Here is a 6,000-nt window from a genome sequence, read left to right on the forward strand (position 1 = left end):
CATCAGTATTTTTAGCAGAATGGGCTCTGTTATACATCTCTTTCATTTGATCTATATATTTGTTCATACTTTCAACAATAATGTTTAAAATATCTTCGGAAAAAAATAAATTCCAACAATCAATTATCGATTTGCCATTATTGTCATAGTCTTTTACACCCGGTAATTGAAAAACTTTATTAAATTGGCGAGTTCTTATCGTTTGCACCGGGCAGTGTTTTTTTTTCAGACTGCTCCATCTTTGCCTATAAAAGTAGCAATCCGTGAAACTTATGCTGGTATTACATCCACTTCGCAATCACCGCCATCACCCTCTTGTTCAGTATCTGAATCTGAAAGATGGTCCTCTATGTTATCTACTTCATCCTCTGATTCAATGTCATCAAAATGTTGTTTTGTGTCGTTTCTACTTCCTCAAGCAATTTGAAGTAGACGACTTCTTTAGCAGCCTTAGTAGCTTCTTTTCATAACTCATTGTGCTTAAAATAATAAATTTGACTAATAGAATACATAATATCAGCAAAATTACTCACCACTTTTAAAATAAATTTCAAGAAACGAAAACAAAACAACAGTCACTTGAGTTACTTAAGTGGTGGCGCCAAGTCTAATGAATCCAAATAGGCTATAACAATAAAGGTAAATATCTGGCAAAAGTTCTCGGCTCGACGGTCGATGCAATAATAAATATGAGTAAGGTACCAAGAGCACGAAGTTCATAGATTAAATCCCATTCTTTATATACAGTCTAGTACGACGCTTGGGTCTGAGAGACTTGGCGCTTCTTCTGCAGGGTTAAGAACATCTTGTTCTATTATAAATATCCTTCTTTTCTTCCACTATCCTTCTTTTGGTAATATTTCTTTCTTTTTCTCTTGTGTGAAAACTCTGGAGCCTTGTCGTTTTAACCTTAATAACTAGCTGAGAAGCGCATATGGAAGGTTATGAACGAGAAACGTCTAGATTGGAGACGTCTAGAAACTACAGACCGCTTACAGAGTAAATAAACGTTGTGTTGAGTAATGTGTAGATGTAACAACATTAGTGAATGATGGACAGTACGACAGTAGTTTGTTTTTGCTTACCTTTTCTATAAATTGCTTTTTCTTGTTATAAAGAAATGTATGATTTTTTTTGGTTGGGTTTTAGTTTGCCAGAAACCGAACAGAATGGCGACGAATCTTAGAGCAGGCCAAGATCCACAGGGGATTGTCGAGCCAAAGATAATGATGAGTTTTAGTTTTCTCAAATTAGTATGATCTTTACTTTCTTGAAACTTCAATAAGATTTTCCAATTTTTGTATTATCTCATCTTGTAAATAATAATAAACTATAATAATATATAGTATATAGTAATAAACTTAACACCACGTTACCAATCAATAAAAGTATTTGATTTAGATATAGTCACTGTCCACACGGCTAAAAATATAACCAACGCATGCTATTTTCGTTTAGGACTGAATATCGATTCCTTTTACGTTATAAGTGAAAAGAATTCGTTCGCTTTCTAAATAAATTATAAATTAATAATGTGGTCAAATGTTATTTTTGGAACTATAATTTAGAATTTACTTTCCTTACTTTTTTACACAATGATTTGAATTTGCGCAATCTGTAATTCTGTTTCAAACGTTGAGTTTGGACTGTTTATTTTATTTATGATTTTCTATCTATTGTTGTAGAAATAAACTATATTACGTTTCATCCTTACTATTTAATATTAATACATAAAAAAAAACTTAAAACGTTTGAAATAAACATTTTTTTCTTTTAAAACAAAACATTATTTTTCTTAAGTAGGAATACAAGAATCCTAGTATTTTTAGCAAACAGAAAATCCCACCTTTTTAATCTACAGAAGAATATCAGATGTTTTCATAAATTGTTCAGAAGCTACCATTGTTTTCTTTGTTTTAATGATTATTTCCGCTTGAATTTAATTATATCTTCGAAACATGCCTTTAAAAGTTACATTTATTTTTGCGTGATATTCATATTTGTTAGGTTCACTGGCACTGAATCTAAACATATTTTCCTTGATCTTCTTTTGGTGATTACACGTCTTAGGAGAGCCATTTTAGGCATCCATATATTCTCCATTCCATAGACGTGTCCTAGCTATCTTAATATTTGTAATTTTGTACAGGTATCATATCGGGTTCCTTTGTATGACTTGCTACTGTTAGCTCTTTGCTCATTTTCCTCCTCCGTCCTTCCAGCAACCTGTTTCCATTATTTCTTTCAACAAGTATATTGTCAGTTTGTTTAATTGTTCGCCCGTCTGGTAATAACCAGATAAGATGATATTCTGTATCCTTTTCACTCCGGATTTTTTTATTTAATAATTTGATATATTTTTCTTTGGTTTCCTGTTCTAGAGCATATAATAAAACTGAGAATGAACTTAAAAGAATATATTTTTTTATCAAAAACACGTGGGACTATATAAGCCGACAATATTCTTTTTTTGGGATATATAATCCCAACAGTACACAAAAATGATAAATTTTTATACATGATATAGCGTAAAACAGTCACTATATAACGGAATATCACATCTTTTACACATGAATTTGGCGCCTTTCATCTTTTTTATGTTTCGAACATCTCACGTACCTCAAATGACTAATGAATTTTGCTAATGGGAGTAAGTGGTCGCCAACATTACTTATCACTTTGGCTAACATTCTTCAGCGGCCAACATGTTTGGTTTTCTTTCTTCTTTGAATTTCTGGCCAGTCGGTACTGATAGCTAACTCAACCAGGTAATTTAAAAACCTTTTTTCCTATGTCCGGAGTATAACTCAGTATACAGAACATAAGAATTGTAAACGGCTATCATTAGACGTTTATAGTAAATAATTTAAAGGGAAAATCCCAGTGGTTGGTTTTAAACCATAGTTTAAAAAATCTTACAATTAAGTAAAAACTTCTTAGGTAAAATGGTATGTCTATTATAAATAGTATTATAAATGGTATATTTTTATAAAATATTATAATAAATAGATATATACCATTTTGCATCAAAAGTTTTTACTTCATTGATTTTTTTTTATAGTAAACCTTCTTCCACCATTTTTTGGGATTTTCTGTTGAGATCGCACGATGTCATTTTTGATCACATATATCTACCCCTTATCCTATGTAACGATTGTAGAATTCAATCAATATGGCGCAAGAACTATTGGCTCTTGTACCATCTTTCAGTTTTCTATACAGGTATTTCCTCTGGCTTATGACAGTGAGTACGATAAAATCTTTCGTGTCCTGCCATCTTACAACCAATGTTCCTTTCCCATTACCTTTGACTTGGGATTCTTCTCGATTTAGTTTGCTTTGAAACTTGAGTATATTTTTTTCAGGTAGTTATGCATGTGCCGACAGCAGGAAACATAATAGTATCCATTAGATGAACTGATGTGAAAAATATGTCGAAGCAAAGTTTATTTAAATAAGAAATTGTTAAAGATAACTGATTTATGACACGTTTTCCCAAAGTACCTGCCAACTTATTATCTCTTCGCCAGCATAAACATTTATAATTTACACATAACCAGTTTCGGAATCGCATCTTGCCCACAACTTTGCTGTTTAAATTTTGCTGTAGATTTATCAAAATTGCTTGATAGATTGAATCACTTTATCACATAATCTCTTCGCCAGCATAAACATTTATATTATATACATAACCAGTTTTACATCTTGCCCACAACTTTATATTATGTTTTATAGTGTTAAGTGGGATGTATTGTTTTATTGCTCTTTAAATTTTGTCATAGATTCATCAAAATTGCTTGATAGATAGAATCACTTTTGGCTCTAATAAAAATTTTCTTCAGGTAGCAAGTAAAGTTATCTAAGTATATAAGTTTTATTTGCAGTAACACGCTTACTGGGTTCGGCAACATTTTTAATAAAAGTAATTGATATCTATTTCTTGATAGTGCACTACTAATGCGATCATCTCTAAACGATTTATTATTAGACCAGTACATTACAAAAGTAAGAACTCTCGCTTCTTAACCCAGATAAAGATCTTGGAAACCTTAGAATATAAAGTGGAACAGTTTAAGTTGAAAACTAAATAGTCACGGAAACTATTTATTAGCACTCAAATACTCAACGTAACATACTCGTAATAAGTGCATTTTTTTATTCATATTTAAGTAAATCTTAGAATAATCGGATATAAAACAACAAGAAGTTGAGAGAATAAACGGAATTCAGAGAATATAAAACAACAAGAAGTGGCTTAAAATATCTGATTGCGAAACGAAAATGGTCTCCTTACTCGACGTTTATCACTTATAATTATTAAGGTTCTTAGCCAACGAAAAAAGAGTACAACACCTCGTATGACAACAAATTATAAATCATAAAAGAAAGATAGCCACTTCCATAGTAATATCAGATAGTACTTATATAACCTAAGATATTTTATAGGTTTTTATATTCTAAGGCCTAAATGCTATTCATCAGATTCAGAGTTCCTAATCTTGTCTTTTATTAGACGTATTTTTGAAATGTGTTTTATTTATGAATATTATTCTAAAATTAGAATATTGGTTTTTATTTTTTTTTTGTAATTATTTAAATAATCGAGTAAACTTTTTTATTTCGTTAAATATTTTTCCGCTATTGTTTAGATTGTTCCCAGAGCTAAAAAAGAAAGTGGTTACATCATACTTTATATTCCATATATTTGGAATTTATTTTTAATGCATTGACTTTATATATGAAATATCACCAATTACGTAATTTTTGCGAATCTAAAACAATGTTTCACGTGAAAACTCCTTATGGTTTAACTTCATAGGTGTTCATAGTAAGTACATGTCACAACCATAAACAAAACATATTAATACCTTACCTGTCTATGCTTTCTATGCTGTCTATGCACATAACATGTCAAGTCAACACGTCATTCACCATTCACCATTTTAGTGGTTAGGTTTTATAAGCACATAATTTTAAGTGAGACCACTAAATAGATCAGGATTTATCTAGTTATATTATTCAAAGTTTTTAAAAAAATGTTATATAAATAATATATATAGTATTAATAATATACAGGTATTACATATTTTTTTTGGTAATTTTGTAAAATTCTTTTAGAACTTAATATGCCAACGTGGTTATAATTATTGGTTTAATCAATTTTCATTTAAAATGGACATAATTGTAAAATCCATACTACAAATTATTGTTTAAAATGTATTTCAGCAAAGATTCTCTTACCTATATAATAAATCGAAGAATAATATCAAATTCTCTAATTATTATTAATCTGTTCACCGTCCAAACAAACTAGAAACTAAATATTCGACTTCACGGCAGAAGACATGTGCCTGTTCTGATCAGTGATCATTGAATATATTTTGCATTTTTCGCAAATAACCTTCGGCTCAAGGAAATCTAGAATAAGATTTACAGAGTGGCTCAAGTTTTATATATTTTTGCATATGAACATAAGGTTAACATTGTACCGTACCTCCAAAAATTATCTAATGTCATTGAAAACAAAAATTATAATCATTCCTTTGATTTAGCAATTTGTAGGTAAACTAAAATATTCATGAAAGGGTTATTAGTTGGATGCTTCATGTAAAAATGTCTTAACAAAGAATAATAAGTTTGGGTTTATGAGATCTTTATAATAATTATATACAATATAAAGCAACTAGCAACTAATACCAACTAGCAGACAACATAAAAATGATAGAGATTTCACACTAAGAATTACCATAAATATATTACACCCAACTTTACCTTTTATTGTTTAATTTTTTCTCGTTCAATTCCATGTATCTATCATAAGATTCTTACGTTGCAAATAAAGATTTTGTTGCCCAAAAAGTACCGCACCAGATAATGCCAAAGATCAACACCTTAATTAATTACAGCATACATAAATTTTTCCACTGCTCAAATCTATACCTACAAATAAAATTATTAGATAATCGCAGCCAGGGTAAAGTTGGAATCCTAAATGATCGT

The 6,000-nt window shown here is 30.0% G+C and overlaps 1 protein-coding gene across 3 annotated transcripts in view; it reads right to left on the minus strand.

The window, feature by feature from the left end:
• Window positions 1-6,000, minus strand: part of LOC140452494 (cytochrome P450 6a2-like) — a 66,742-nt gene extending 60,742 nt beyond the window's left edge. The window contains exon 1 of one of the 3 annotated variants that reach the window (XM_072546806.1): window positions 5,773-6,000. The gene's annotated coding sequence lies outside the window, so the exon portion shown is untranslated. Of the gene's footprint in view, window positions 1-4,873; window positions 4,983-5,241; window positions 5,384-5,772 lie in introns of those variants that run through there. The other 2 variants (XM_072546798.1, XM_072546814.1) reach the window with 2 other exon arrangements.

This window comes from Diabrotica undecimpunctata, chromosome 1, assembly GCF_040954645.1.
Source record: "Diabrotica undecimpunctata isolate CICGRU chromosome 1, icDiaUnde3, whole genome shotgun sequence".
Lineage (NCBI taxonomy): Eukaryota > Metazoa > Arthropoda > Insecta > Coleoptera > Chrysomelidae > Diabrotica > Diabrotica undecimpunctata.